Source organism: Falco naumanni, chromosome 1 (genome assembly GCF_017639655.2).
Source record: "Falco naumanni isolate bFalNau1 chromosome 1, bFalNau1.pat, whole genome shotgun sequence".
Lineage (NCBI taxonomy): Eukaryota > Metazoa > Chordata > Aves > Falconiformes > Falconidae > Falco > Falco naumanni.
Window position 1 is genome coordinate 73,007,461 of NC_054054.1, and position 26,088 is coordinate 73,033,548.

At 38.9% G+C, this 26,088-nt stretch overlaps 1 protein-coding gene across 1 annotated transcript in view; it reads right to left on the reverse strand.

Annotated features, from left to right (window-relative positions):
* BMPR1B (bone morphogenetic protein receptor type 1B) overlaps nucleotides 1-26,088 on the reverse strand; it is a 258,845-nt gene that overhangs the window by 204,372 nt on the left and 28,385 nt on the right. Inside the window, exon 2 of the mRNA XM_040599152.1 lies at nucleotides 1,924-1,994. The gene's annotated coding sequence lies outside the window, so the exon portion shown is untranslated. The remainder of the gene's footprint in view (nucleotides 1-1,923; nucleotides 1,995-26,088) is intronic.

Sequence of the window (26,088 nt, forward strand, 5' to 3'; positions counted from 1 at the left end):
ATATTAGCATAGCAATTTCCCCCCCTGTATCCTTAGCAATCAAACACTGGAACACATTCCTTCACTAAGGGTCCACAACTCCTCCAAAAGACGTACCACTTCAGCAGGAAAGTTTCCCTCTCCTTTCATGATTGATTGAGAATTCATCCAACAGCAATTTAATCTTTGAGATTATACATGCTGAGTAAATTAAAAAATAAAAAAATGTGAAATCTGAAACAATAGGCAATGGTCTTGTAAGTCGCAAGGCAAGGAAGGACAGGACGACCGTGGTACATAAGAAGGATTTAACCAAACTCAAGGGCATTTTTTATATTTGTCAGTGGATAAGAGCTCAAAGCTAAAGCCTAAATTCAGAAACCAAAGAATTTTAAAGAGCATTTCTGTACCAGAAATATTTTAATTGCATGTTTTTCCAAGCAAGAAGTCAATGTAACTCTTGTCTACCTACCCATACAACCATAAGGGTATGAAGGGTATTATAGCTCTTTCTCATTGCCCAGAGTAACAGGCTATAGTACAGTAAGCATCTGTAAATTGATAAAAACTGCATCCACACATAGTGCTCAAAAAATTGTATAATGCTTCCAAAAAAACTCTCAAAATCAGCTACATCTGCACAAACACACAAATCTGACTTTTGGTGAATCTTCTGATTTCAGGTTTGTTACATTTTTGAGCCTTTTTCTCTTTGACAAACCATTTAACTTTTGAGAAGCAGACATGCCTTGCTGTTCTTGATAATGGAAACATTAGCCTACAACTGGAGCCTTCGTACTACCATCCAGTTAAACACAATGCTGAAGAAGTCAAAACGGGATCTGGAGATACAGTCCCACAACAGGTAGTGATCAGCTTGTGCTATTTAAAACACATTACCACCCTCAATTAGAGACTGCAGCCTCTGTCGGATGAGAAATGACAAACAACCTTGTATGAATTTCAGCTCCTTTCAACAGAAATTGAAACAGGCTTGTGCTCCCTACCTGCACTGCACAGAGGACACACAGATGGTCCATCTGCTGCTCATGTACTAACTCTTGAACCAGACCAACCCTATTCTTTGCAGTTGTCACACCAAACCCACCTACAAACACTTTCCAAATTTGCCAAATGGAAATAAGGAAAGACAGTGCTACATTGATTTCTGCATCAAAAAACGCAGTTAAGATTTCAACACTAAGTTGCACTCTATATCTTTAAATGTTTCTTGCAGATTTTAATTTAACAATCTATAAAATTTATAAATTTACGTTTTTAAAAAAAATATAAATATATAAATATATAAAACATCAGACTTTTAGCACAACATGAAGCAACAGTCATTGGGGAAACATGCCTCTGAGAAGACTTCCAGAGCCTTATCTCCTTCTCTGTCTCCTACTTCTGACAAGCAGAAGTAGGACATACATTTAGTGCTTCATTTTGAAAGTGTATGTCAATTAAAATAGGTCTTAAGACCCTTCTCTCCTCACATCAAACCTCTGTGCTCTCATGCAACAATACAGAGCAGTAAGACAGCACCAGGCAGGCCTATACATTTTCTTTGAGAAGCGGCATGGGTAAAATTCTACTGTTTCTAAGAGCTCTCGCTGAGTGTGTGCAAGCATGATGGAGTGAACTTGGGCAGGCCAGTTCAACAGCATATGGAAAATGTCACAAGTTGCAGCAGTAGAACAAATTGCTATCCACTTTGTCATGATGACCTACAGGTACTTGCTTATCTTCAGAGTCTTTACTGATACCTGTGGTAGAATTACACATTCCATTCTAATACAAGTTATGTTATCACATACTGAACTCACTACAAAGAACAGAACTTGAAAAATACAACCCAAAATAAACAAACCCTCCATTGACAAACTTTCTATGAGCTCATAATAATGAACAGTGTCTTATCTTTATCAACCGTTGCTGTCTTACCTTTATCAAGAAAAGCTGAAATGTCCCTTTCTCCTATTCAGCTCCCAAGAACAAAAGAAATTAACTCCACCCTGTGGGCAAAGAACAATTTTAAATGATTAGTGATATTCTGAAAGAGGGTTTAAATCATTGCAAAATAATACAGACCTTCCAATTCTGGTATGATACTCAGGTAAAAGTATCATTATATCTGGAAAAAAGCCCACTGAAGGCATATAGCTGGTTATATATTTACATTATTTCAACGAGTAACATGGTAAATGCTCCTATGAACTGCAGCCCGTTGACAGTGAAATATTCAACAACAGTATTTTATAAGGAAAATAACACTTTTATTTATTAGGTCAGCTCCCTAGAGAAAATGGCAATATTGCAACCTATTGAGCAAACTTCAACCATACAGGTTTCCTTTACATCTTAATAGAGGCCCTGGAAGAATGAGATAATATAATACACATTACTAAAAAAAAATAATTCTGCATGCCCTAATAATTCACATATCTTATAAACTAAAGATCATGAACACATGAACACAAGCACTTCCATGGGAGTAGGATGGGATTTGTATGGCAATAGATGTTTTAAGTCTTAGGGTGAGATCAACAGTCTTGTAAGTAGCAGAGAGATCAAGACTCATTTATTCTGCAGTATAGCCATAAAAGCTTTACTGAAGTCCTTAGCAAGAGCAGTTTCAGTCAGTTCCAAAGAACTGAAAACAAGGCTGGAAAATTACTCATAGAGGCTAGAAGCAAAAGAGAAAAAGAAAATGGAGCAATAGCTACAGTAGGATGTTGATGACGAAGGCTGCTGGAGAATGAACACACTGCAGGCTTGTATTGTAAGGAAAAGCAATTCCATGAGTTGAACAAAATGCACGAGAGCACAGAGGCTAGGAGAAACAGGATGATCAGAGCTTTTGCTTCTTTGCGCTTTAATTAACTACTCCATTACCACACTAGAATGTGAAGCAGAAATTATTCATTCATTCAGATTTCCTAAAATCTTTACAACCATAAATCATAAAATCATTTAGGTTGGAAAAGACCTTTAAAATCATCAAGTCCAACCATAAATGTCACTGCTTATCTTATCTGAAGTAGTTTTACACATATCAACACCAATTCAAGAGTTGCAGAATGGCTCAATTTCATTCCTGTCCCAAACAGTGGCCAAATATTTATCATTTCCTTCACAATACTGGAACAGCTAGACATTTTGCAAGGGCATAAATACAACTGACTTGCTGATAATGGCCTGATTCAAGTAGCTGTCCTTGTTCCTACAACAAGTTTTTTATTCTACAGTTGTTATAATCCATTATTTGAAAAGAAAAATTAATGTTTATTATTAAAGGAAATACCTAGTTAATAATCACTAAACAGACACTACGCATTTGAAATATGCGACTAGTTTGTAATAACATGGTTAATGCATGGTGTACATTACATTTTCCATTTTTCCAGGATAAAAGAAAATCTCCATGTATTTTCTTCATACTAGTTTTGTGAACATTCATGTATAGAACAAACTACTGAAGTGAGCTGTGACCATTTGGGTTTGTTTCTAATTAACAGAAACCAGCTGCTAATGGTGAGTACATCTTCCCCCAAATACCTGCAACATTGACATCTTGGGAGCTCTCATGCACACGTAACATATATTCCAACTGAGATTAAAAGTCAGAAAGATTACTGCCTTCACTCCCTAGAATTCGCTGGAGGGATTCTGAAAGCTTGCTTCTTTGCTGCTGAACTTCTTTAAAAAATCCCCGAATATTGGGGATTCCACTCTACTAAGTTAAATTGTGTTTATACATCCTAGAGGTTTGGCTGGTGTTTACATACAGCTACAGGTAGAAAAGATTTGGTTTCACAACCGAATTTTCTATCCACTCTATATCAGTATTTCATCACCAAATTATTTTAACAGCACACATTTAACACAGCAACTTTCACCAACCAGAAAAACTTTCTCAAGTTAGTAAACCTTCATCAGCAAATGCTCCTGGCCTCTTCCAAACATTCACACAGCTCTGCCTTCCTCTCTCTTCCCCTTGGCTCCTACTTAGGAACAGGGAGATGCATGGCTCTTGCAACATCACTTTGTGACCAAGCAAGCCTGGCCATCGGCAAACCAAGGCTTCACAGGGTGACTTGCCTGGCAGCCACCCAGGGCTATAGTGGAAGGTCGCCCCTACAAGCTTCCCCACAGTAAGGATCCCACCCAGTAAGGAGCATAAACCTCTGAGTTCAAAGTCATAAGGATCAGGCACAGCAATTTCAAGATTGAAAACAAAAGTACTATTTATACTTTAAGACTAATTTAAACTCTACTCTGAAGCCTAGATTAAAGTAAACTTTCCCTCCAGAGCAAAAGTTGTATATTTACATAAGAATGACTTAGGAGCTAAAAAGTGATTGCTAGTAAACTATGATGACTTCAGCTTCTATCCAAAGGGTGATCATTTTCCACTAAACCTAGCTCAGCCCTTCACTCCCACAGAGCACCATCGGCACCTCCTCATGGGATGTCTGTGGAGGAGAGGAACGGTAGTACCATCCACAGTCACATGCAACTCAACTCAGATTTCCGCTGCATTCCCACCTGAGACAGCAGTGGAAAGCAGACAGAAAATGCCAACTTAATGCTCATATATGGATAGAAACTAAAAAAACCACAAAACAACAACAACAAGTTCCTGGACAGAAAAGGCAAAGATTTCAGATAAGCATGCCACCCAGTTGTTTGACCTTCCCAATTTCTCCTATCAAATGCTTTGCTAACGAGTCACAGAATCATATAATTCTTCAAGTTGGAAGGGACCCATAAGAATCATAGAGTCCAACTCCCAGCTACTCACAGGACTACCTAAAACCAAACCATATGACTAAGAGCATCGTCCAGATGCTCCTTGAGCTCCAACAGGCTTGGTGCTGTGACCACTTCCCTGGGGAGCCTGTTCCCATGACCCATCTCAAGTCATTCATATCTGCTTGACTGCGTCCCATTACACGGTTAAAAGATGGATGAGGAAATGATTAGAAGGTGAGAATATATGTAAGCAGTTACATTTCCGTGATCTTTTTCTGGAGGAATTTAAACAGGATGGTTGGTAGTAAAGAATGACAGCTCCTTCCCTCCAGCTCCCACAAAGGAAGCGTAATGCCCTTCTCTATTTTGCCATGCTCAGCAACAGGCAAAAACATGGTAGGGACACTTTAATATGATCTTCCTGTTTTCTAGAATCTCAGGAAACCATTTTCCTAATCTTTTTTACACTTTTTTCCTCAACATCACACTGCAGAGATCAGGAATTGATCTCAGGTAGGTACACCCTACAAGAGAATGTCCCCAATAATCACAGCACAGTCTCTCCAGCTTGAAATAATAATTTCCACTTACAAACAGCCTTCAAATGTATGATTTCACTATCTTAGTTTTAAGGGATTCTTGAAGAAGAATTTTTCCAAGCTAAGCTAATATTAAGGATGCAAATGGTGATACATTTCACTACAGACAAGGCAGGCAACTTTTTTCCTGCTTTAGCCATGACACTGCATGCAAGCTTCCAGCTTCTAAAAGGCATGTCATCTTATTTGAGAATGCTTTTCACTCTTCTTATTCTACTTATTTTTATTTGTGATCTTTTTCAGCTGGCATTTGGCCATCTGTTACCTGTATCAGCTGGGTTAAAATGTAAAGATTTTTCTTCATTTTATTCTCAGAAAGACAGCAAAGCCTAGAATGAGTAAGAAAAACAATACTTAAAAAATAAGCACTGGAATTACTTAATAAATAAGTATTGATTCATACTTAAAAAAATAATCACTGCTCCAGCACACCAATATAATATAGCTGCTATTTGAAATCTACATGTCTGACCTCAGAAATGGTACATAACCAATACAGGAGCTAAAGAGGTCCATGCCCATAAAAATGGGAAGATGATTCAGTTAGCATTCACTCTGAATTGCATACAAAACACTCGTAATCCTGAGCTAATTTAACACTCCTCATAAACCCTGCACGAATAGAGACAGAAAGTTGAACTTAACACTGCCTGATACAATCCAGGATTTCATGAGTAAGCTGAACTTGCTGGGAAAGAGTCAAGTAACCATAAAAATGTCCTGTTTTATAAGATAAGGAAGCTTTTTTGCCACAACTGCTATTTGTTTTGACTTCTTACATGAAGCTAATATTTATATCCTTCCCTCACAGCTCTTTCAGGAGTCCACCCACTCTGACAACCCATGGCACGAAGCAGAGCGAGGACCAAAGGTTCCCCCGCCACCAACTGGAAGGTGCCCTTTCCCCCTCCTGCCGTTTGTCAGCCTTGCAGGAAAAAGCTGAGAGAAGCACAGATTGGAATAATTACACAGATAGTTTGGGGCTAATTACACAAATTGCTCAGAATCAACAGTATTTTAAAACTATGGAGAAAATGAATATGTGCCATCAGAAAGTTTCTAAGGGAGACAGATTAAAGAAAAGTGCTACAGCATGAGGAATATGAATTTTCCCTTAATGCAGCCTCCAAGAGGCAAAGAAAGTGAATGGAAAAGCCTATGAGAAATTTTTTTGTAACGTGTAAATATAACATACATACATACATAAATATTAATATAAAACTTCTAGTTTGATTGTAAAAACCCAGATAATTCTTCTAGGCATCAGTTTTCATCAGTGGCTTCAGTTCTCAAATTATACAACATTATGACAGAATGAAATAATTTTAATGTATCTGCAGTTGTCTGTACCTACAGATTTCATCAGGGAAAAATATAACTGCAATACAGACAAGAAGTTGAGTAGGAATCTCATTCTAATTACAAATAGACAAAAAAAAAATCATCATAAACTGAGTCAGTTCCTTCCCTCCCATTAGACTACACGATTTCATAATAAAAATCACATAAAACACCACTTTTGCTAAGATCAGGGCAATTGTAAGTTTGCAATTTTAAAGTGGCATATCAGTAAAATAAGCAGAAGGCTCTAAATAAAGAAACAGAACAGAAGATTCAGCAAAATAGCTAAATCTTCAGCTGAGAACAACTGTGGAATCTTTGGAAAGACACAATTCTAGCAGGAATGTGGCCATCAGTGAGTTAAACTGTGAAGTCCTCTATCCCACACACACGGGGACACTAGGGGAAACTACAGCACATAATGAGTAAAATGCTGATAATCTGCCACTTTAAACATAATCCACAGATAAGGCTAAACTTTCCTCCGTAGATTTCCTAGGTTCCCTAGGGCTGCCAGTGTTCCGGTTATCAGGAAAAACACAAGGCCCTTTCTTATGAAATTCTTAAATTATTACAGAAATAAAACTATTCTGCTTTGCCATACACTGAAAACTCATCTATTTTGATGTGTTTCTATAAGGTCTTATTACTCCCTATTTTCTGTATGTGTTGTGCTGCCGATTAGTGCTGTCTGACAGATTCTCCAAGATGCAAGCACTAAAAAAACCCACAAGTGATCTCCTATGCTATGAAGTCCTCATCTTGCTCGTGATTTCCCACATCCACCCCATAATATGCTTTCCCTGCCTATGTCTCCATGCCATTCAGGCATTCAGACTGAGCCATCTACTAGAAGGACAAGCACCTATCTAAACAGCCAGTATGAAGCCTGATCCACCTGTTTTCAACTGAAATCCACCCCAAAAAAAAGAGAAAAAAGAAGAAAAAAAAAAGATGACAATTCAGACCGTCCTTTGGAATATTACATTCAAATATTTTCTTAGTATGAAAAGAAGTAAATTCTGCCCTTTCAGTCTGAAAAGTCTTTGGAAAGAAAAACAACAGAATTACATCCCAGCGTTACAAGGAGCATGGGGAATTTGGCTTCAGTATTTGATTTGGCTGTTTCCGTAGCATCCAAGTACCACAAATCAGATGCTGAAGGACTAACGTTTAATTCATAACTCATAAGACTAGGTCAGACTTATCCCAGGATTAACAGGATACAACAGAACCATAAATAACCGAAATTACAAGGGCTGTCATTGCTTGGCATTGTAATTGATTCTGATCTGGGGGTTTTCTTTAGGTTTTGGGAAGGATTGTTGGTTTGGTTGCTGGCTTTATTTTTTTTTTAATGCCAATTATACATTTTTCAAATGCATAATTTTTTAATATTTATAATCTGATAAACAACTGTTAATTATATAATTAATAATCCACTCATCTTCAAAAGATTTTAACGCTTCCCTATCAGTAGAGATACGTAATATTGTACTTGTTCCCACTTACTTCATGGAAAAGAAAACAAATGTAATCACTTAAAACAAAACCAACTTTTAAAGATTTTCTACAAAGTTGAGTACAGATAAAATGAGACTGTATAACTACCCATAAGTTTATATGTCTCTATCAAGACTAATCAGTTGTCAATATTAAAACAGTGTATTCTAGCCAGTCGTGAAATTAATACTTGAGACATTCTAGTGTTGTTTTTAACTCCAAAGTAGAGGAGAAAAGGCACTACAGAAATCATGTGTGTTGACATCATGAGTCATCTATTTATACTTTTTAAAGTAACTGCCACAATTAGTTTGAGGCACATCAGTTTAAGGGAAGAGTCAGAAAATACATTTCAAAGGACCAAGATTAAGAATTTAACTGTGGCTTCCACCTACACTTAGCAACTGGAAATTCATTTCCAGTCTCAAGCACAGACTGGACCCCAAAGACCTGTTTTGTTCTCGACACACAAACTGGCTGGCACTACTGGTAGAAATGCTGGGCCTGTGTAGCTACATTTTCCACCTGGAGCTGATGGAGACTATTATTAGAGATACTGAAATGAAGACTAGGCTATGGACCACGAAGGACAGCTAGCATGTGCTCCATGAAAATGATGTCAATACCTACACCGAGGCATGTCTGAGAACACAGAGCACAAAACTACAGGATGCTGATGACAAAAGCACATACATATTTTTGAAGAGCATTTGACATACTTGATGTCAACTCAATAATGTCCCCAAACGGGACTAAAAAAGCTGAAGTACACAAAATAAGATCTCACGAAGCACATATGCTGAGGAGCAGGAGGTCACCATCAGTCAGCTTCACCTTTCTGCAACAGGTACTTATGTGGGAGCGGTCACTCAATGTGTGTACCTGGTTGATGACAGGCAGCATGTCCTCCCAGAGACACTGAAGGCCACACGCTCCCCACCTCCCACAGCTGGCATGCAATGTGCAAGCAGGATCCCCATGACAGTGGTCCAAAGAGAAAACTCCAACCCCCTTCTCCTTTCTGAACGCACAATCTGCATCATAACATGACATCCATGTAAAAGAGGTAGATGGTTTCCCAATGGACCCACCTTCTCAGCTTAATCTGTAACAGTGTAACACGGTAGGCCACAACCATGGAATGCCTATGAAAACAGAAAAATATTTATCCAATTCAGCATCCATTTCTGGGTGTGGCTCTATAAATTCAAAACTCTTTCCATGGGAACAATCGTGAAATAGGTTAAAAGTATCTATCCATACATATGACAGTTCCAGTGTGAAAGAAATAGCTGTAATGGGACAAGATTATATATAAAGTTACAAAACTTCAAATTTTAGTCTCTTTTTTAAAATAAGGCTAAAGATGTAAGTAGACAGTGAGGAACACCCATAGGAGATAGAATTACAGGTCATTTCAGGCTGATGCAGTGAAAAACAAGGAAGCTAAAGCATTCAGCATGAAAAAACAAAGTAATTTCGAAATCCTTACTTATTTACAACATGATGTGCCATTCCCATTTTAAACAAGGAGTAAAACCTTTTGTCTCTTATTTTCAGACTTCATACACAAACACTCTGCATTTTGCATTAAAAAGACCATTCACCACATACTGTAAATAAAATATGGTGACTTGGGTTGGGGGGAGGGGGGGCAGCAGAACACAACAGAAGAGACACAGAACTCCTTTCTGAAAGGACACAACCACATTGTCACATACGCTGCAAGAGAAACAACAACCAGATCATCTCCATTTATGAACAGACTTCGTTGCCTTGAAGGAAGGAGACAAGAAGAGTGGCTCTCCATCACAACTTGAAACGTGGCATATCATGCAATTTCAAACTAGATGGCCAAAGCCGAATGAACACACATGCAAAAACTGGTAACTCAACAAACACTGCATGCTTGTTGAAGTTTCCCAACAGCAGTAAACTACTGCAGTACAAGTCATTTGTGAACCAAATGGTTCAAAAGGGAAAAAATGCACCTCAATACAGCACAAAGCAAGTTACTAATTCACTGCAGTAGAAAGTAATTTGTGAATTGAATCCTGGAGCATGTTTCCTTTCACTTTTGTTTACTTTGGAGTTGAACGTTCTTAAACTACATGGGCTACATGCTAAGTAACAGTCACGGGGGTGTTGGTGGGGGTGTGTGTATTGCCTATGCGCAAGTATATATTTGGAAATTGTATGAAGACTAGGAATGATCAGAAGCCTTATGCCATGGAAATATGGAATAGGCACAAGGAGTGTTTAACATCACTCTTGAATTTTAAGGTTCAGGAGGTCAGCCCATGCTTGCAGACCTTTCCTCCAAACAAGGTTACTACCGTGACCTCTTCAGAACTGCCTGCATCCTGGTGTATTTTTTTGCCCATCTCTGCTCCAAGTTTTCATCGTGGTTGGAATTCCACAGATGGTCCCCATCACCCCCAAAGAAATACTCTTTCCAGATGAACTCCCCAGAACAGGACTTAATTTCTTAGACGGCAGAGGGATATTTTCCAGAAACTCCTAATTCTCAGGAGCACAACAATGGCTAATACTTAATCATTCTATAATCTTAGAAAATCTGGTAGAAGTTTAAAAACATCTTCATGAGACACTGGTGTTCCAATAAATGCTGGAATCTCTCTGAGCAGCATTTGGTAACCGTGCATTAAAGGATCTGGGTGTCCCTTCTCATCCTTTCAATATAAACAGCATATTCTTAATAAAGCCTCTGCTAACATAATGCTTTTGAAGTTTTAACTATTTTAAACATGGTATTCTAATGTCCTTTAATAAACACAAAGAACAGTCAACAGTTCAATACTGCAGTCTCTCCTTTCTCTTACTATTTTATACTTGTTGATGTTAATGATTTGCTAAGTTGACTTCCCTTCAACCACAGCCTCTGTTTCTAAAGGTTCCTTAAAGTAACAAGAGACATTATAACACAAAGATAAAAGGAAAGATATTTTAGTATGTAATTTCCCAGCTGAAGCATCACACCTCAACACACACAGCTGTGCCCACAAACACTCTTCATGCTGTCACAGTATTACAGCAATGCATACACATACACCCTTTGGCAAAAATAATCCACGTTTATCACAGAACACGTGCATTCAGCTTCCATGTTTAGCAATCCTTTTCCAGGATTTCTGCTTGCATCTTTGGTTAAATGCTGTAATTCCCGCATTGCATATCCATTCTACAGAAGGGACAAAACATGTATTTCTCCCTTAGAAGAAATCTGGTATAATTAGTAACAGAATAATTACTATAAAGAAGTAAGTTGTATCCCCTCTGTACACAGATCTATCTCTCACACATACTAAGTGGACTTACTGAGCATGTTTATCAGGAAGGAGATGAGAAATCCTGTAACTCAGATGATACAGAAGTGTATATAAGGAAAATCTTTAATTTCCTACATTAGTATAATACTTTAAGGGGAAGTCAAAGAGAGGTAAACATGAATAGAATGAGAATAAAGGAAATCTTGATTTAATAATTGATTTTTAATCTCCTTTGCATTTATACTTCACTGACTTTAAAAAAAAAATAAATCTAATATTCACTGGCTGCCATAACCACTGAAACAAACATTAACTCTAAATCAAATCAAAACAGGATTTTAAAGTAGTGAAATAGCTCACTAAAGATACCTTATGGGAGTGGTAAAATGGGTTTACTGAAACTCTCTTGAATTCAAAACAAAGTTGTTGAATAAAGAATTTTCTGCAAGAGCGGTTTATTCTAATCGTGGCTCAGATTTTTAAAGGTTTCACTTCACTGCCCCAAAGCCTTCCCGGGATCTTCACAGAGGTTGGGCACCATCTTCTGCACATTAAAACAGGATCCCATTGAACAACCGAAAACCCAAGAATGAGTATATTAAGCTGGCGCTTGGTGAGATTTTTAAATGAGCCACGGTGAGCTACTGCTCCTTGGTAACACCATTGCACGCTCCTCTTCCCCTGGGTGAATCCCCGCAGACGCGGAGGCCACAGGAGGAGGGCTGTGAAGGGCGCCTGACACTCGCCCAACACAAGGTACTTCAGCGCCAGCAAAGTCTGGTAAGAACCTGCTCAGTCACTCCCACAGCATTATCTAATAAGAGAGGCTGATTTCAAACTTTCCTCTAATTCGAAATTTAAGTTTTTTGTTGAAGGCTCATGTTCTGAAAATTAGGCTGGTTACTGTTCAACACTTTCTTCAAAGATCAAAATTCAAGTTGCCTCAAAGTCAATTCATTACTCTCTTTTTAAACACACCGATTCAAATTTTAAAAGGCAGATCACTTTTAACTGAATGCTTTACTTAAAAAAGAAATATTAGAATTGCCATATTAGAATTACCACCAATCCTCAATCTTTAAATAAGATTAAACACACTACTTCTGCCATACCACTCCTCATATGTTTATAGATTTCTTATTTTTACCTATTCAAACACTTTTGGCAAAGCAGAGAGCAAGTGATTTTTCTTAGTTTCCCTCACTTCTATTGTAGCTGACTCAGGCTTGATTTCAAATGTCTGCAAAATCTATTTGGTGTCTGGACTACTAATCCACAGAGGTCCCTTTTTCAACTTGTTTCCTTGGAAGCTGATGGAATCAATTCTATTACTGTTATTTTCAGAAAAAATTATAGAAGTTCAAAGACTACTGTTTTGTTTTAAATAGAGCCAGCCTTTGAAATTCAACTACCTGCCAGTGGTCTAAAATGCCTTTTTAAACAGTTCACATAACATACTAAGTAATAAACATAAGGCAAAACTTTTGCAAGTATGAAAACATAGGAAAACACCCACATACCATGACAGCTTGTTTCGACCTACACATACAATATAAATCAAGCATTAGGTAACAGTAGCTTAACTAATTCTATTAATCTCTATGAGTAAGCGTTTCATTTGGCTATTTTCACATCCTGTAATTATTCCAGAGGAAACGCAGGTTAAAGGTTCAACTAGCATTTAAAATGTCTCCTAAAGCATAATTATATCTACAAGACTTAGCCTGTGGGTGAAATTGAGAAACATACAACACAAAGCATTTATTTTTCTCAAATACACTGCGGAGTCCAATTATTCCAAAGAATGTCTTTCTTATTATTAACACTCAGTTCTATGCAAATCATATCTCAAAAGGAAAAGCTATATGCAACCTGCACAGTTTGGGTTGTGAAACTTTATTACTCATCTATGATAAATGGTTAAAACAGAACCATGAGCTCCCTTAAGTTCATTTGAAGGAAGAACCATAAAAACATAGTCACCGCTGTCAATTGCTCCATGTTCAGAAGGGGATCAAAAGGGGATCATTGCAAGAGCACAGTCCTCAAGAGCAGCCCTGTTTGTTTAATTGAAAAACATGGTTTCACACCAAACACAAAACACCTATTTGCTTTTTTGTCACTTGTTTTTGGAACAGAAACTGGTTTTCAAAGTTTGGAAGAGAGCCCACAAACTGTGCGTGTCATGATGGACCCATTTAGATAAAATATGCTCTTATGGAATATAAAACAAAAAACCAAGTAGCTCCATAAACTGAAATTGCGTGGCATACAGTGGGCAAAGGTGCACATTCAAAACAGGCTGGAATTCAAGTCAAGTAGATAATACATTACAAGAGACTCTTGCAATTCTTATCAACAGAGTCCTCTAATCTCCTTCCTTCCATTAAATATGCATGAGCGCTATATGCAATACACATTAATTTCAAACAGAAAGATAGTCAAACATATTAATTTGCCATTGGCAATTTATAAGACACATAAAAAAAAAGGCTATTTGCCATTATTAATAAGGCTCTGATTTTGCTCAGCTGTGGGCTCTCTTTGATTTTTGATGTGAAAGCATCACCGGGAGGTGTTCATAATGCAGTTTGTAAGCACCAATTCAAAGTTTGGGTCCTGTAGAACAACTACTTCATGACTTATTGCAAGTGATGTAATTGGTGGAACCTGACAAGCAAGTTCCAAGGTTTTAGTTAAAAAAAATTATATGCAACTCGAAAAACTCATGAAAGGGACATTAATGTTAAAAAAATCAAGATGTCAAATTAGTAAATACTAGAATTAAGGCTGTTCATGAGGCGTTAATTCAGACCTCTGTTATGTACGCAGTGTAATGTGGGCTTGCTCAGTATTACAGAGCAAGCCACCTATGCAGCCAAGCTAAAAACCCCAAAGGAGCACCACAAAAAAAGCCCCAAACACCAATGCTCCCATGACCAGTGCAATGTTCTAAACTGAAATTGTTCTTCACTTCTAAACCTTTATTTTATTCACTGTTTATCCTGGTTTAGTTGATACAAAAGTCTAAGAAATCACTGTACCACCACATATAAAAAGATTGCATAAAAGCACAGAAAGGGGAGTTTCTTAAGATACTATATAACTACTGTAGTATCAAGCTGAAAGTTAAAGCTAAACCAAAATGACCATAGGTATTGAGTAAGAATTCTGGATTACACAAAGCTTTCCATTATTTATTTTAAGAAACATTCCACGGTTTTACTAAAAAGCCCCCAAACCACCCTAACGGGTTTTGACATATTTTTAGAGTTCTTCCAATGTTTTCCTTTCACTGGCGATCTTTCTTCAGATTTGCATTAACATCTCACTCACCAACACAGACGGCTAATGGATCTGTACAGGTATCTGCCAAAGGCGGCAAGCACTAAAATACAGGCAACAGAACAAAGCCCAAGATTTTATGTTTCGAATGCTCTTCCTAATCGTTTTGACCTTCCAATATCCAGTTGGAGAGATGAGGTCAGAGAGCATCTTAAAAGGATTTCCCAAGTGTCTTCTACAAGATAAAAGATAAAACTGTACCTATTCAGGAAGACAACTCTTTGCCACTAAAAACAGTTTTCTGATTGTTTCTCATTTAATCCAGTTTATATTGATGACGTCTAGGGGATGGAGAGGGAATGGAAATAGCAAAACACTGTTTCTCCAATCCTAGTGTGAGGAAATCTTGTTCAACAGTGTATGAAGTAGCAGCTCACTCCAACGTGTCCCTGACCTTTCAGCACTATGAAGTAATCTTTATACAAGGACTAACTGTTCTCACACGGTTCCTGCACTGTACAAGGTACTAATCTTTTTGTTAATACTTGGCATTCAGGTCTTCTTGTTCTACTTCTGTTTTCCCAAGGAAACTATTCATCACCGATATAATCCCGTTCACCGATATAATCCCAGTGCAGCAATACAGCACAGGATCCTGTCCCAAATGCAGGTCTGGCTTTTCAGTTCCTTCCTCTTCCTTCTTCAGTATCTCAGCGTCCCCCTAGACTGGAAATGGACATCAACTCTCTGCATCAGTAATCCTTTTGTTCTGATGGAAAAATTGGTCAACTTTTATGAGTGACATGTGAAAGGGCCAGGCTTAGACATTTTGCTTGCTGGCAAAAGTCAAGTTCTGTTGGTTTACAGCGGGAACACCTGAAGCAGGTTAGCTTTAAGCATCAGATTTGCCTATGTTAGGCTCAAGATTTCCCTTCCTCTTTCTATACTAGTACTAGTGAGTTGCTACATGCTATAGAGAGCCACATTACTGTTGCCGAACACCGGCAAGTCCATTGCAAGCACTCAGTGCTTGGTTTTCCCTCCCAGTCAATGCAAGAGGAACTCCTGGGTCATACTGAAAGCTTGCAAGGCATGAACTAAAGTCAATGCAGATGATGTGAATTATTCAAGCATTCCAAACACGTCTCTCCTCAAAGATCAGTCACTTAATGCATCCAAAGTTAAGATGTATTTTTGAAGAGAAAGGCACATGGTAAAAAGAAACAGTTTTTATAGAATCAGGGTGGATTCAGACATCTCTAGCAATGGATCTTACTCAGTGTGCAAAGAATTATAAATTGAGTGCTATTTTTCTTAAAGCATAAGGCATCTGCAACACTTGTGCAAGAAAAATAGTGTTCAATTGATATATGCAAATAACACAAGCATGCTGATAGCTAAAATTCAGAAAACTGCAATCAATTGGAAATAAACGCTAATCTAAATCAAGCCGCACAATATTGGCAAGTTTTATTGCAAACAATACGAAAATGTGTGCACAGTCAAATATAAATTTTGCTTGTTGAAGGAAAGTATGGCATCATGCACATGTTGTTTACAGCCACTGCTAATGAAAAGGTGCCAATGCAAACCAACTTGTGAACCCTGCACTGCTCAGTAGAAAGAAACTGAGGCCCTGATTCAGCAAGCACCTACTTTTGCTGGAACATGTTACTCACCTTGAAAGTTCAAAGGAATGTCTCACCCAAAATGAGCTGTCAGCCTACAATAACACTTCAATGCTTGAGGCTGAAACAGGTACCTAAAAAAAAGCCACACCAACTCTGTATACATTGTGAAGAAGTGTGATGTATACTTTCAGATGGGGAAAAAAGTTCCTTGTGATTTTTGTCACAGATGGCCTGTCACAGCTCAGAAACTGACCCATAGTGGTCAGTGGGCAGAGTTTAAACTGATGGCCCATTCATTTATAAAAGATGCTTGGCACTGCTGATGGTGAGGCATGGTGTTCTCTGTAAGAAAGACAGTTACTTCAGCTTTCTGTACAAGGGTCCTGCCTAGCAGGACAGGTATAAACCAGCACCGATTTATAATTCCTTACTCAGTATGTCCTATAATTACCTTCCGCAAGAACAGCACGCTGGTGCTCAGCCTATTTGTGCAATATGAAATAAAGAAAAAAACCACCTGGGAATTAGCTATACAGCTTTCATTCTAATTCCAATTATTTCCAGGAAGGAAAGGGTGGGGTGAGTAAAATTAAATGCTTACATGTAGTTATTAGTGCTTTGGAAACATTAATTTATCTAGAAGCATCAAATATTAAATCCCAATCAATGGTCTTTGCCAAAACACACAAAATTACAATAAAGCAAGAAGACCACCAGCTCTTCTCACTACAGCTCCACCTCTGACCTAGCAGTGGGTGCAAGGCAACCTTGGCCATCTGCAGCCAGCCTCTGCACGAGCTGGCGCCCTGCTGCCATCACCAGCCTGCCTTCGCTGCTTCCATGCAGTGCCCCTAGTTAACTTAGCCAATCATGATGTGCACCCAAGAACGTCTTTGGACTCTAGGTATTAGTTAAGTATTAGCATTTTCAAAATGCATCTGGTTGAGAAGGGAAAACAGAAACCTGCTAGACCTGTTCACCTCTGCTTATCTTAAATCCCCTGATCTCTGGTAAGATATTTAGTATCTTAAAACATATGGGTGTTTTTCAGACGTTTTCTGTACAACTTGCAATTACAAAACCTGTGCTGGTTTTGGCTGGGATAGAGTTAATTTTCTTCATAGGAGCTAGTATGGGGCTATGTTCTGGATCTGTGCTGGAAACGATGCTGATAATTCAGGGATTTTTTGGTTACCACTGAGCAGGGCTTGCACAGAGTCAAGGTCTTCTCTGCTTCTCACTTACCCCACTAGCAAGCAGGCTGGGGTGGTACAAGAAGTAGGGAGGGGACACAGCCGGGACAGCTGACCCCCAGTGACCAACAATGTCATGCTCAGCATATAAAGCTGGTGGAAGAAGGAGGAAGGGGGGATGACATTGAGAGCGATGGCATTTGTCTTACCAAGTAACTTACACGTGACGGAGCCCGGCCTTCCTGGGGATGGCTGAACACCTGCCTGCCCATGGGGAGTGGGGAATTAATGCCTTGCGTTGCTGTGCTTGCATGCACACCTTTTGCTTTGCCTATTACAGAATCACAGAATGGTTGGGGGTGGAAGGGACCGCTGGGGATCATCTAGGCCATCCCCCTGCTAAAGCAGGTTCACCCAGAGCAGGTTGCACAGGATCACGTCCAGGTGTGTTTTGAATGTCTCCAGGGCAGGAGACTCCACAGCCTCTCTGGGCAGCCTGTGCCAGGGCTCCGACACCCTCAAAGTAAAGAAGTTTTTCCTCATATTCAGAAGGAACTGCCTGTGTTTCACTTGGTGCCCCATTACCCCTTGTCCTGTCACAGAGCACCACTGAAAAGAGCCTGGTCCCATCCTCTTGACATTTGTTCTTAAGACATTTGTAGACATTGGTAAGATCCCCTCTCAGTCTTCTCCAGGCTACACAGGCCCAGCTCTCTCAGCCCTTCCTCAGAAGGGAGATGCTCCAGTCTCCTAATGCTCTACCAGCTGGGGTTAAACCATGACAGTCTTTTTTGGCACCCAGCATGGGGCTTCAAGGGTTGAAGATAAAGATAGTTTAATAGGACAGAAAAAAGAAGGGAAATAATAGTAATAGTGGTGATAATGATAAGAGAACTACAATATACAAAATAAGTGATGCACAAGGCAATTGCTCACCAATCATGAACTGATGTCCAGCCAGTTCCAGAGCAGCAGACCCTGGCCAGCCTTCCCCAGGTAACCATTACGTGTTGGGTGCCAAAAAGGAAGGCTGTGGTTTAACCCCAGCTGGCAACTAAGCACCATCACTCACTCCCCCCACAGTGGGATGGGGGAGAGAATCAGAAAGGTAAAAGTGAGGAAAGTTGTGAGTTGAGATAAAGACAGTCTAATAGTTAAAGCAAAAGCCACGCACACAAGGAAAGACAAATAACAAATTCATTCACCACCTCCCATCAGCAGGCAGGTGTTCAGCCACCTCCAGGAAGGCAGGGCTCCATGTAACGGTTACTTGGGAAGACAAACGCCATAACTGCAAACATCCCCAATTTCATCATCTTCCCCCAGCTTTTATTGCTGAGCATGATGTCATATGGCATGGAATATTCCTCTGGTCAGCTGCAGTCAGCTGTCCTGGCTGTGTCCCCTCCCAGCTTCTTGTGCCCCCCAGCCTGCTCGCTGGTGGGGTGAGGTGAGAAGCAGAGAAGACCCTGGCTCTGTGCAAGCCCTGCCCAGTGATCACCAAAACATCCCTGAGTTATCAACACTGTTTCCAGCACAAATCCAGAACATAGCCCCATACTAGCTCCTACGAAGAAAATTAACTCTACCTCAGCCAAGACCAGCATAAACCAGATTTCATAAAGTAATTTTATGGATCCAATAAAAGCAGGCATCTGGTATCTTCTTATATTTCCTCTTTCCGAAGAGATCTGCTCATCTGTAAGAGTATTTATTGTAATTTTGTTCTTTGCAGAATACTTAAATATATATGGCTTGATTTTATGGAGTACCTTCCAGTTACAGTGTTAGCTTATCTGATGGAGATGCAAACCCCATGCACCTAAACCTAAAATCTTTTATTACACTGGTGAAACTAAATATGGCACGTTCTCCACAGCTGCCTCAGGGACACATTCCTGAGCCAGACCCACTGTCATCCTGACAGCTCTTAGGAGCCACTATTACTGTTACCAGTTAATTACATAAAAACAAAACATGGTTGTCAGGCTGAAGTGTCTAGTATTTGAGAACATTTTGTTTGGTTCTGGCCACATCTTAACATGTACATACAGAAAATTTCAGTCCCACAAACACAAAATCACTGTATTCCATTTTGGATAATTCCTCATGCTTTAAAACTGTTTTTCCAATGTCTTTCCTTCATATTGTGTAAATGCACACACAGAGAAACCTTTACACATGCATATAAACGATACAGAATTCTGAAAGACAAATCAGTACTTATGCTTTAAAACCCTTGATCTTGCCTTGCCTTCGTCTATGAATGCTGCAAAGTGAAAAAAGACTCAATATTTAAGTTGTCTACTACAGCTAAAACATGCATCATACATTCCAGAATATATCATGGCATTAAGCACACTGTGCATCAAGTAAGTAAATCAAAGCCATAATATTATTTTTTTTAACTATATCAATTAGTATTTCTTGATAAGAATGTGTCTTCTATGGCATGTGAAAGAATAATTTAACTGCTGCTATTAGCTCACCTTCTGGTTATAACTTCCAGATACCACATTATACAACTTAAAATTGTCCTCAATAACTTACTGTCAATTTGACATTTACACTGGTGCCACTAGTGTTAATTTTCAGTTCTCATTCAGATGGACAAGGACTTTAACCTAATAATTACAAGAGTACATAGGCTACTAATACTAATTACAAAAGTAATTATTATTTTAACTAATAATAATTTTATATTAGATATAGTTTTTATAAGAGTAATTATTAGTACTAACACAACTGGTCTTTGTGACTCTAGAGGCAAGACCTGATCTGTGTTATGTAAATGGTATATTTTCTGTATATTTCTCACTTTTATAACAGGTTCAATAGCTGAATTTGAAACAGTTGGCCTCATTGTTTTTACTCACCTGGGTGAATAAACCCTAGCTCCACAGAGAACAGAAGAATTCTATTTCTATATTATCATCTTCCCCTGTGATACAGAAAGTCCTTTTTAAAATACTGCCAGGTACTAAAAACAGATTTAGCATTTTCTTAAAACAGGAAGACCTGTAGTAGGAGATGAGCTCCCCATTATCCATCTGTTCCCAGCTGTTTTTATTTATGTTACCAAACTTTCCAGATGTTATACTCTTCATCTTTTCTCCCTGTAAAACAATAAACTATGTTCCTCTTACAAGCTCCTTATATCTACCTTTATATTTAAACATTAAAATAATTTTTAAATAAGAGATGTGTTAAATTCTTATTTTCTGTACGTATTTCCAAGCAGCATTCACCAATTTCCTCTTGCAAACTACCTAACAAAGAGAGAAAGAGGCAGAGTGTGCTTATGGGTGTGGGGATGTGGACAGCAGCATGGGGTTAACTTAGCTGGAAATAAAACTAGAGGTAGCCTTACCTGCAGTGAGCCATTCATATATAGTAAAAGGAGGAGAAGCAAAGAACAAAACAAATGCCACACCTGCAGGTCCACTAACAAATGAAAACAAGCAGGGAAAGGAAAAATATGCGATACCCTTTCAACCTCTGCCTCACCTCAGCAATCTCTATGGTGCAACCTTTATCCTAAGGAGAACTGCATGCAATCTCACCCACAAACATGCAGTGCACGTCTACACTGGTTGGCATGACTCTGCTGCTGCCCCTAACCCGTGCCAGTTGACACAAATTACAGGAGTCCCCAAACTGTCCTAAGCTATTAAAACATAATGAAAGGAAAAGAACTGGCTCCTTGCTACCACAAACACTAACTCGAAAACAGACACTAGCTGCAACTGCAAAGTGTTCGTGTTGTAAAAGAAGTTTTCAACAGTATGTGGTACTGTCTTCCAGCTTCTCAGGAAAGCAATGAAGAGAGGGTTACTTAAATAAATAATTTGTGTTTCTCTACTTACGTGATTTCTCTTGCTATGAGTTACTCTAATGCAGTGGAAAAGAGCACTCATGAGGTTGTTGTGTGGTCTGTGTCAAAATAGTCAGAATCATAAAATGTGTTCTTAAATCTCCAAACAGTATTTTATCTCAGTACGTGTTCTACTTGGAATTGTCCATATCTAGTAAAAATGCTGTTCCTTCCTCTAAGAACAACAGAAATTTTTCTGTTATGTTACCAAGTTCCTTAAAACTAAGAGGAGGAAGAAACTGAGTCATGTAGGTCAGGCATCAATATTTTAAATACGCTATACAGAGCTTTCTACAGAAATGCACAGTATACCTTTAAATACAATAATTGATTTTTTCATACATACAAGCCATGACGTAGTTATGAAAAGGTTTAAGTTACAAGCCATGCTTTTGGGGATTTAAAAAAAATAATCTAGCTTTTATGCTTTGTGTATGCAAAATGGTACAATGTACTATTATGCCTGCAATCACTGTTTTCCTGAGAAAAAGACCAAACAGATGGAATGTTCGCTACATCCAAGACTCATCACAGATATATGCTCTAGAATTTAACAGAGCAATTTCATAGACACCAAGCAGTCAGGCAACACCACACATTCGTGGTAGTGAAATAAGAAGGGTCTCAGGACACGCTTTAAGGATTGAATATCAATACGTTGCTCAAACATAGAAACTCAAAAACTTGCGAAGATCTTGTGAAACACAGAACTCCACAGAAGTGTCCTGGCAGAACAGGTCTTTGGTTTAGAGTTTACGCTCCTTCATAACCCAAAGACACCTCTAGAAAAAGGCTGTGATGTCAGGTATAGTCTGTGGACAGATTTTATTGCCTTAATGCCTCTCTTTTGTGATGAAGCCTCCAATGCTGTACCAATAATTTAACTCTTTTGTTTTACCAGAAGAAAGCTGCCATATTTTAAAAATTGCCTGGTAACTGAAGTCCTGCTGAGCAAGCAGCAAGCACTTTGCCTAAGGCAGAGAATCTAAAACCTGTTATGGCAAAACCATGCTGGCAAACCACAGCGGGCTTGGGATCTGAGAGTTCGGGCCATGATTCCTACACAGCTTCAAAAGGCAGTTGGGGGGTTGGTGTTATCAACTCATGACATTAGGAGCCACATACCTCAGTGGGATGACTACTCAAAAGACCCTGCCATCCTACACAGATTTTGCCTCCCTGTATATGTCTAGTTTCTTCAGATACTTCCCCAACAGCTACCTGCCCTGCTAGAAAGAAAAAGTAGCCTTTTGAAATCCAGGCAGAGCTTCCTTGGTTTGACAGCTCCTGAACTTTTGTCCTGTGGGCAAAAACTCGCTCTGGAGCAGCTCGTCTTGAGCTGGTTTCCCTCCTTGTCTATTTTTTCCCATGCTTTCTTTATTAAACTACACATTTAGCATACACAATCATTCACATACACACAGTATGCTATGTATACTTACAGTATACGTACATGTAAAACATACATAAAGGAAACACGTTATCGGCCATGTTAGCAAGCAGACTGCACGAGTGGCCTCAGCAGAGTCCGGCCCCATCCCTACAACTTCGCTCTCGTTTGCTGCAGCAATAGCAAGCCAGATGACAAACTGTCCATTTATAGGAGGTAATTTTCCAGCTCTTGGTCCTAGAAATAACTCGTACAGGGAGAGTTTTACTCCTGTCAGCAACTAGTGCTCTCTAAACCAACACATTCTTGCTTTGAGGGGCAAGAAGATCAGCAAACCGCTGTTAATTCAAAAGACACCCCTGCAGTCAATTTAGACCATTGTAACTCCATTCCACACTTGCTAAACCTTTTCATTGAACCTTATTAGAAACAGCTCCCCAGCACAGGAGGGAATTAGAGGGTTTCTGCAGTGCATTCACACCACAACAAGTCGTACGAGAGCAGCTACGTGCTGGAGCATTTTCCATGGCCCTTATATTAAAGCAACTCACTTTACAGGTCAGCGCTCTGGCAAGCTTGCTCCTTGGCAAGACTCACAGCTTCCACAGTGGCAGAGTGAAGTAGCCACAGCTGTACCAGCTGTACATTTAATGCTGAGCACAGGTTCCCGGCACAGTGTTATTAAATAATATGAGTTCAGTGTAGCAGTCAAGATTACACATTAAGCAACCACGAGCAAAACAGGAGCAATTAGAGAACAGCTAGGGAGTGCTCAAATGTGTAACCAGATACTCTCATAGCCAATACATATCAATACAGCGTATAAAAACATGGTCAAGCCCCACAGCTCTCTCCCTCTGAGTGTTATCGTTGGGTGGTCTTGCAATGAAAAGTACGTGTTAAATCACATCTTGTCCACCCATAAAGACAGCCAGCCATAAACTGGCTCCTGACACTTAGAAAGTGCTCCAGTCAATGCTGCTGGTAACTCGAGTAACCCCGAAGAGGACATTTCTGGACAGGGCGATGGCTGACCACAGGTTTTCATACAAAAGCAAGCACTAGAAGGGACCTCCTGAATGATAGATCTACTGCACAGTTTCCTCCTTTCACGCCGAAAAAGGAAAACAAGGCTCTCTCCATACATAATTGTGGAATGCTCTATACCTACACATCTATACCTTGACAGCTGCTTTGCTAATAACATTGCACATTTTCTGCTACTTCTGATTCCATTAGGTAATATGAAGCACTACTATTAACTGAACTACTGCAATAAAGACTCCAAATCACGAAGTCATTTAAAAGAAAAAAAAAAAAAAGAAAAAAAAAAGAAAAAAAAAAAAGGTGCACCAATTCACAGGTCCTAAAAGAAAAGATAAGAATAAATATATTCCGGTATAGTCAGGCAAAGTTCCTGAGCGATGAAGAACAAAGACTGTCTGACACAATAAGCGATCACTATGCTGAAGTAATTTTTTATTATTTTTTGTTAAATTACATCCAGCAGGTTACTTGTAGAAAGGATGGATTTTCGGAAAAAAAAAAAAAAAAGAAAAAAAAACAGCCAAAAAAAACCACTTCAAAACACAGATGGCTGCATCTGCAAAGCAACTGCTTCCTAAAATATTGAGGAATAGCACAAAAAAAAGGCAGCACGGGGAAGGTAGCTGCAAGGGAACTCAGGCAAGGATTTGAAGACTGCAGGAAGCTGGAAAGACTATAAAGCAGATGACAGCAAAATGGAGATAGAAGAACGGAGATGAATTGCATGTAGGGGAGAAAGGAAACAGGAAGGACAGTAACATTTTTGATGGGCTGGAACATCAGGCACATGAAAGGAATAACTCCACATGCAAGATTTCGAGGCATCCATTTTCGTTCTCCTATACTAAAGGAATATCAAGAGGCAACAGATTGAACAAAAGTCAAAACTTACTTGAAAGCCATGGAGAAAAATGATCATTCTTATGCCAAATGACTCCTCGCCCCACAATTTTAAATTTCTGGGAAATGTACATTACTTTTACTGTCAATTGGCTTGCGCTTTTTATGGCTTCTTGGGTAATATTAATAGGCCAGTGAATTCTACAAGCAGGTTTAAAGAATGTTTACCAGGCTGTTTCCAAGATTTCTGGAGAATGTGAATTACCAAATATGTGTTTTTAATTTAGGACCTTATAAAGAAAAAATTTGCATTTTCTTCTTTGAAATTAGTTAATGGACATGAAAATAAATACAGCCAATGTGGCAGCAAAATTCAATAGAACTTAATGAACTCAGGTTAGGAATAGATAATTTACATCCCAGAGTTCTGGAAACACTGGCACATGAAGCAGGAGGTGTTAAAGAAAATATTTTAATAGGTCTCTGATGTTGAGGGTGGTGCCATCCGATTGGAAAATAGCAAATATAATACCCATAACTTGAGAACGAAAAAATGCAATCTGGGCAAAGAAAGTCCAATTATTCTGATCCCAGCAGAATGCAAGGCTTTAAGACAATTACTCTGAGGGGAGGGGGGAAAAAAACCCAAACGACCTCAATGCTGAAGAGATGGAAATAAACAGGAATATACCTCTACCTGCATTTCCAAAAAAAATTAACAATGACAGAATAACTTGATATTATTATTTTTTAAAAAAATGTGCGCATCTCTAGTAATCATTTATCTGGCCTTCAGTAAAGCCTATGATAATGTGACACAAGACGAACTCTCTAGTGAGCTGAGAAACAGAAGGCTGGCATATATATTAGCAGTATGAACAAACTGGCTAGCTTATGTAGTTTTAAAAAGGGAAAGCATGCACCATGTGGAGACTATTAGCGTACTTTCACAAACATTTGTTCAGAAAGTCATTTCATTTAGTACTTTAACCAATGAACTTAGCAAGGAAAAAAACAAAAGCAGCAGTACCTTATCAAAAACAGCTTTTAACACAAAGTTAGGAGGTACGACCAACACATAGAAAGACCATATAGAATATCACACAGAATTTAATGGGTAACTTTGAGATAACTGAGCATGAAGTCCTGTAGCATATAATGGAAGGCTACGTGCATGGAAGCACCAGAAAATGAAGCTATTTATCAACTAGAAAAGTTCAAGGAGTGAGAATAACTTGTTGACAATACTTATTGATAACAGATTGCCTGTGACCTGCCAACATAATGCAGACATCTCAAAGGCAAATATAATCTGAAAATGTATCAGGAGTTCTGTGTCCAACAGATAGGAGAGCATTAGT